Source organism: Mytilus galloprovincialis, chromosome 5 (genome assembly GCF_965363235.1).
Source record: "Mytilus galloprovincialis chromosome 5, xbMytGall1.hap1.1, whole genome shotgun sequence".
Taxonomy (NCBI): Eukaryota; Metazoa; Mollusca; class Bivalvia; order Mytilida; family Mytilidae; genus Mytilus; species Mytilus galloprovincialis.
Window position 1 is genome coordinate 38,827,549 of NC_134842.1, and position 7,917 is coordinate 38,835,465.

Here is a 7,917-nt window from a genome sequence, read left to right on the forward strand (position 1 = left end):
TTCACAATATATATTTTTTACACACTTTCACTAAAGATGAAGTGGACCAATTTGATTAAAAAAATATAGGTTGTTGTTAGTATAAGAAATTTCTATAATTTTATTTTTTGAATTTTATTCGAATTGACCATTCTATAAGTTTTTAATATTTCGATTTTTTCTCTCTCTTTTTTTAAGACCAAAAAACATATAATTTCAACTTTTCTGTTTTAAATGATTGAAACAATACATATCTTTGAATTTTGAAGAGACAAAATTGAAATGGGATGATCATATTTTTTACAAATCATTTCTTTGTACCCCTCACCCATTTTCTCAACATACTAGTTGATGACTACCTCCGAATTGTTTATAAAAAATGAAAATTTTATTGCTAAAAAAACACAATTTTATCACATATTTAGTTCGATTATAAGTTTTTTTTTAATTTCTCTGATAATTTTCACTTGTAACAAATGTTTTGGAAATTTTCCCGAATGAGACTAAAGTATCACAAGAATACACATTGATAAGAACGATGCTGTGACTTTGAATTAATTGGAATTTTTAGTTGATGAGTTATCTGTTTAAGTTAGTTTAATAGGAACTACGTACTTGGGATAGATCATTGATACTAAATATATAAGATTCAGAATGAAAACGGGGCTGAGTCAAAAAGACAACAAACCCACCAAAGACCAGGAAATAGCCGACTGCCACCAATTCGTATTCCTTCAACACAGTCCCTAAACAAAGAAATATATACTAGTTCAGCGAAAGTGGTCGTCACACCAAACTTCGAAACATACAAATGAACCAAAATAACAAAAAAATAAATACAAGACTAACAACTGCCAGAGTGTCCCGACTGTCGACAGGAACAAACATGCAGCTGGTTTAAACATGTTTTGTGAGATCTCAAAGAATACTTTCGGAAGTTCCCATAATTCTAGCCAATGTAGAATAAAAAACACACAGCAATACGCACTGTTTTAAAGAAGTCTGTGTTTCATGTTAGAATAGGTAAAAGAATATAACTATGCAAAATGACAATGATCAACATAAATTTTAAAATGACTACGTACGTTTAATGACACGCCAGCTCAATACCTCAATTAAATTGAATGGAAAATTATGTCTTCATCATATAAAAATCAAATCGTAAACTTAAGATGATTACTACTAGTATATATCAGTTTGACGATTTGTCCGAGGCCCTGTCCCTGTAGGTCATTGTTCAGTAACTGAATTTATTAGCCATTTTCAATATTTAGTTTTCTGATCAGTATAGTTTGAGAGGAACTACTTTTGATTGCTCTTTGATAGGTAACATAAATTTGCATGAATATCAGTACACATCAGTTGGAAGAATATTTCAGGGCTGCGGCAACAAGATCATGGTTCAAAGAATTTGAATTTAGCCAATTTTAATGCACAGTTTTCACCTTTGGATAATATGACAGAAACTGCTTATGATAGATCATTGATATGTAGTATAGAATTGCATTACTATCAATACATTTTAGATTTACGACTATTTCAAGCAGTGCCCCTAGGTCATGACCCAATAGCTTTGCATAAATAAGCAATGTTTCTGCCCATCAGATTGTCTCTTTTCATATTGTATTCAAACAAGTGAGACAAATTTCTTTGTCAACAGTTTATAAATTAAAAATTATAAAAAACTTTGGACTCGGTTGGATAGTTGACTCGTTGGTAAACATACCACATCTCCCTATTTTATAAATAACAATGGAGTTGTTAGTTGAAGAACGTTTACGCCAATGATACCGAACAACATAAAGTCCTTTTAAAAATAGCCATAATCGAAGGTCTGATATTTATAATTTCAAACATGGAAAATCATTTAAGATGCTGTGGATTCATTATTCGTCGTTCGATACCAACTCTCGTGTATTTCGTGGCTATGGGTGAACCACGAAACTAGATGTTCACCTAATGGCAAATTTTCTTGGGGCTTGTATGCAGACATCAGCCAAACAAAGAAATTTTCCACGAACATATAAGTTTTTCTTGATCCACGTTATTTGGTACCCACGAACATAAATGAATCCACAGTACTATTAGAAATCATAATGATTCATTATAGTTTTTGAAGAACGGGATTAGTCCCGTAATGATTTAGTAAAACTCGAATAACGCGGTCAAAGTCCTTCAAACTTAAACACGTATTACTGCCGTCTAAATAAACTGAAATGACTGGGGTTTGATAATGTAATTAGGTGGTCATTAGACGGGAATACCTATTAATTGAGATTACTAGAAAACGAATTGCAGTAATCTCAGCAATCAGAGTTAAACTCCTTCATTTTGTTACCATGGTATTGAAGGTAACTTTTGGATAATAACTGGTAAATATAATCTCCTCTTTTTATAGCATTTAGGTGATTTAGAACTTGACACAATGTACAGACATCTGGGTCAATATTCCTGATGCGCCTTGAAGTGAGGAAATCAACTAACAGAAGAAATAAAAAAAAAACTGTATGCACAAATATTGGACATGATAAAATTTTTAGTAATTGACTGAGATTAACCATTTGATAGTATTTTCTACCTCATATTCAAAAATTCTTCATGTGTCTACTGCTTTGGTTTTTTTTTTATTAGAAACATAATGTGTTTTATAGACTGAAAAGAACATTAAGCTAAGCAGATGATTTAGCGCATAGTATGCAACGTCATGAATTTTGTATCCTATAACTAAAGCCCCCCCCCCCCCCCAAACCAACGATTGAAGACTTATTACATGTTCACCTATGCAGACTTTTAAAGTAAAACTTTCATTGATATCCAGAATGTTTTATTATATGAACATGGTATGAAAAAATGATTATAATCATCTATTTCATTGCAATATGAACACAAATTGTTTAGTACATTTTCCACTGAAAAAGCAGCACCTCGTTTGGCAAAATATATTATTATACTTCACGTTAAAATGCCATATTTTGATTGGCTAATACGAGGGTGTCATTTTACTCTATCACATAGCTGAGAGGGTGACAATTTTTTTGAATGTTACCCTCTCGTCTCAACCAATCAAAAATCGACAATTTAAAGGACAATGGATTGAATTTACATCAAGTAGTTGAATACAATGCTTAAGTTTGACGTTTTGGATCAAATTTTATTATTTAACTGTCAAAATAAAAAAACCCAACATCTTGTTGTTTACATTTCTAATACTCGTAACGTTGTTATGTACGTGACGTCATAGAAAATCCTTTTGAAATAAAATTTATCTGTAAAAGACAAAAATGGTAGGACGTTTAGTATAATAAATTAAATAACACATAGCTGAGAGGGTGATAGAGCAGATTGGTACCCCTTGAAAAAGCATTGTCAACCTTGGCTTCGCCGCGGTTGACAATGTTTTCTCGGGGTACCAATCTGCTCTATCACCCTCTCAGCTATGTGTTATTTATATAGTGCATTAGTTTCCACCTAAACATTTTTATTTTATTATCTTTAAGATATTCAAAATTAAATTTAATAGAGTCTTTAAATTTATTTATTAATCTCCCTTTGCTTAAGACTCTTTCCCATTTCAAAAATCCTACTGGTATTTCTGTTTTTGACACACTTAATACTAATTTGTATATGTTTTTTGCATTAATAGTTAGACCATCATTGCAATCTCTTAGTTTAGTTTTTGTTCGGTTGATATGGACTTCTGTTTTGAATGATTATTCTGATTTTAATTTGTCTGTCTATTGCTTTGGTAAATTTTGTTTTAGTTTTGAGTATTCAGAAATCCAATTCCTTTTATTTCTTAATTTTGAAGTAATCATTGTTTCTGATATATTCCCTCTTTTATCTATTATGTCATTTATATATAGTATGTTACTATCAATCCAGTTATCAAAGAACAAACATTTTCCTTGAAATTTTATGAATTTATTTCCCCATATAACTTGTTTTCTGATATCTAAATAATTATCGATTTGATCATGATGATTGTTTTAACAATTATTTACATTAATCCATGTTTTTATCATCTCTTGATAGAAAAATGGTGTGCTGTTCCATATGTTTTTATCTAGCAATTTTGTGTTATTTACATTCATCTTGAAAATATTTGAGCTTTTTTAAGGGCACACGACTTTACATTTAGGATGTACACACTTTGGAGTTATGAAACGTTTGTAAAGAGCTGAATTTTAAGACAATGTATTGTGTTAGAATATAAACTCTTTACTTGGTGAAGCAACATGACATAGGACCTTTTGTTGTTCCCAATTTGAGAAAAACTTGATCTCACTTCGTACTTTCCACCACGTCTAGGAAATATCTTAGCTTTGAAACCAGCCTTCAGGTGTAATACCACCATTGATTTTCCACTATTAGTCTTTGTTAAATTTGCTCTTTTCAAAATAAATTGTAGAATTTATCTTTGTTTCAAATAAAGAAATACTTGGCATGAAAAAGTTTTATCCTGTCCAGTACTATAGAAAAAAGTTCACATAGCGTTTCATTGCATATAAGAAAATAACCATCACTGGAAGTTAACCAATCAAATTTCTCTCCTTATTTTATCTGTGTACAAGATTTAGTCACCATGTAACCTCAAGATTACAAAATATTCTATAGAAATTCCAAATGAAAAACTAATGGTGCTTTGAAATACCCAAAACATATGTTTATAACACAGAAATCTTTTACTGCAATAAAATGTAGGATTAATTACCTACAAGTGTCAAATTCAAGGGAATTTTTTTTTCGACCTATTTCGTATACAACCGGATGTGACGTACCATGATCTGGTGGTATTACACCTAAAGAAGACATTGTTGTTTAATAAACTGAATGTGACTTTTTTCCTTTCGAATACTGGTTATTTCAAGCATTTCTGTCAAGTTTTGTCATAATCAGTTCAATAGTTTCAGAACAATCTAGTATAATGAAAGACGACATCTACAGCGATTCGAGGAAAATTTCTTCGACAAACCCTAACCAAGCCGCATCAAGATAGAATATAGTGTGGATCAATAAGTTATCAAATATTTATCTCAACTGCCTACAAACAGTTGAATATGATACTGAAGATGATTTTAGGAAGATAAATACCACTAATGGACCTCTTTGTCTTCTTTATAAGGTCTCTTTTGGTCAAGTTATACCTCTCATTTCCTTAAAATTTCAACTTTTCAGTCCAATAACAAAAAAATAATGGGATAACTTTCAGTCATTTATGATAGAAATGTTATCAGAAATGAAATGAGTAATTGAAGTATTTTATCAGTATGAACAATCCATATACAAGTTCACTGTCTCAAAGGAGGTTTTAATAAGTCCTTATGTCAAAATTAAATTTATGCCGCGTTCATAGACATAAAAGGCTTCTCTTTTAGTGAATAATTTGTCGTTGCAGCATTAAAAATAAGTTCATTCACTTGTAAATATATATTTATTTAAGTATTTCCTAGGAAAATGTTCTATCATAGCAGAATATAAGAAATAAGGAGAAAAGACCCCCCCCCCCTCCAAAAAAAAAAAAAAACCAACACCCTCTTTATGCTTTTATATTCTGTTTATTTTGAGCTGTTGTGTTTCTGTCATATTGACCCACAGCTACACCTCCTTCTATCCATATTTATAGTATAAGACGTGTTGGGGATCAGAATGTATAACATAGCTGTATTTGACTACAAATTCAAAATTAAGGAATGATTCAGAGGTTAAGGATACATTCGGATATCTATGTGTTTATGATTCATAACTGGAACATTTTTTTTTCTTCTGCAAATTGTCTAGCAATAGTGTCTGTTTTGGATTGTGGATAAATAGGATTGAATTATCCTAAGGCTTTTAATTCAGTCTCATGTATTTATGAATGGTGATAATAGACTAAATAAAAATTAAATCAATTACGTATCACATGGTGACGTCTTAACACTGAAGCCAAATCAGTCGATTTCTATGCTATTTTTACAATCATTAATACATATGTACTTCACATACCGAGAAGCTAACATTGCGTCATCCTTGATTCTTTCTTAAGGTTAGTTTCATTCATTCTCTATTTATTTTTTATAAACATTGGTAATATAATTAGACATGCAAGTATACTAATACTAGTAAATGCATAATGATAATAAAGAATGAATACAAATTTAATGGAGGGATATTTTTGTATATAAACCGTCCACATGACATTATGATTTTAAAAACATAAATTTGTATCTTATCATTATTTACTTTCATAATTTTTTTCATATTTGTTTACAATATTACTGTTTTTGAATAACGTTTCTGCACCTTATAAAGATATTTTTGAATAATGTTTCTGCACCTTGAAAAAATATTTTTGAATAATGTTTCTGCACCTTGTAAAGATATTAATCAAAATGCACTATTTATGTATTATTGTCATTTTGTTTATTTTCTTTGGTTACATCTTCTGACATCAGACTCGGACTTCTCTTGGACTGAATTTGAATGTGCGTATTGTCATGCGTTTACTTTTCTACATTGGCTAGAGGTATAGGGGAGGGTTGAGATCTCACAAACATGTTTAACCTCGCCGCATTTTTGCGTCTGTCCCAAGTCAGGAGCCTCTGGCCTTTGTAAGTCTTGTATTATTTTAATTTTAGTTTCTTGTGTACAATTTGGAAATTAGTATGGCGTTCATTATCACTGAACTAGTATATATTTGTTTAGGGGCCAGCTGAAGGACGCCTCCGGGTGCGGGAATTTCTCGCTACATTGAAGACCTGTTGGTGACCTTCTGCTGTTGTTTTTTCTATTGTCGGGTTGTTGTCTCTTTGGCACATTCCCCATTTTCATTCTCAATTTTACTATCAAAGAAGATAGTAGGAAAACAGAAGCATTGAATGACAAAACATCTATTTTAAACTGCCACCAACGTAACGTCTTTCAGTCATTAAAAAGTCTTAAAAACGAACAAATTCAAACTTATTTATATCTTGAATACATTTTATTGCAAAACATATATTTTCCAAAAAAGGATGATAGGATCCAAATATAATCATGGTGTCTTACATGTTGACATTACTATTTATTAGCTCTGAATAAATGTATTTGTTTAATTGTTGAATATACATTGCAAAGTCAATAAATACATTATAACAAAAAGTTTGTATATATATATATAAGTTCCGTTTCCAAGCGTTTTGTCAATTGCTATAGAAATATCAATTTTTTGGACAAACGAGAATAACTCGTTTTTCTATTTAAAACGCAGTGTATTGTGATAAAATGTTATAAACTATGCAAATATGACAAACGTGAACATGAGATAATCTTCTGATATGGTAAAAGATATATAAATATTTATAATAAAAATAAAAATAAAAAATGTTTTGCACGGAATTCATTAAGACTTAGATTTCTTTAAATGCATTTTTTTTTTTGATTAACGGGAATTGTTTCATTTTGCTTATTGCTTATTGCTTAAGTAAAACGAATAGGCTTAGACATTTATTCACTAAGAACACTTAGATTATCAATAAAATTAATATGGTAAAATTATCTTAGCCGATTGTTTAGATCTATTTGATTTTTTTTCCTTTTGATACCATTTACTGTCATTGATCTAATTATTTGAGTGGTTATCATTGAATATAAAGCGGGAAATTACATCAAAACCGTTCAGACAAAAAACGTAGGTAAGTATACCATGTATACATTATGAAAAATATTTTGATCAATGTAATGAATGCGTTATTTCAGTTGAGTTAAATGCCCAAAAGATAAAAAGAATTAGATATTGTTTAAAAATTAATATCAGAACACTGATCAGAGAGAATAGTGCTAGACAAAAATTCCGCCTACACAAGACTCATTGGTGTAAAATCTATTTATCGACCTGACATATGGTATTGCCACGAAATGCATGAAAATACATGTGTTTCTACGACTTTATTCTTACATATAACCTGCTGCAGTACTTTC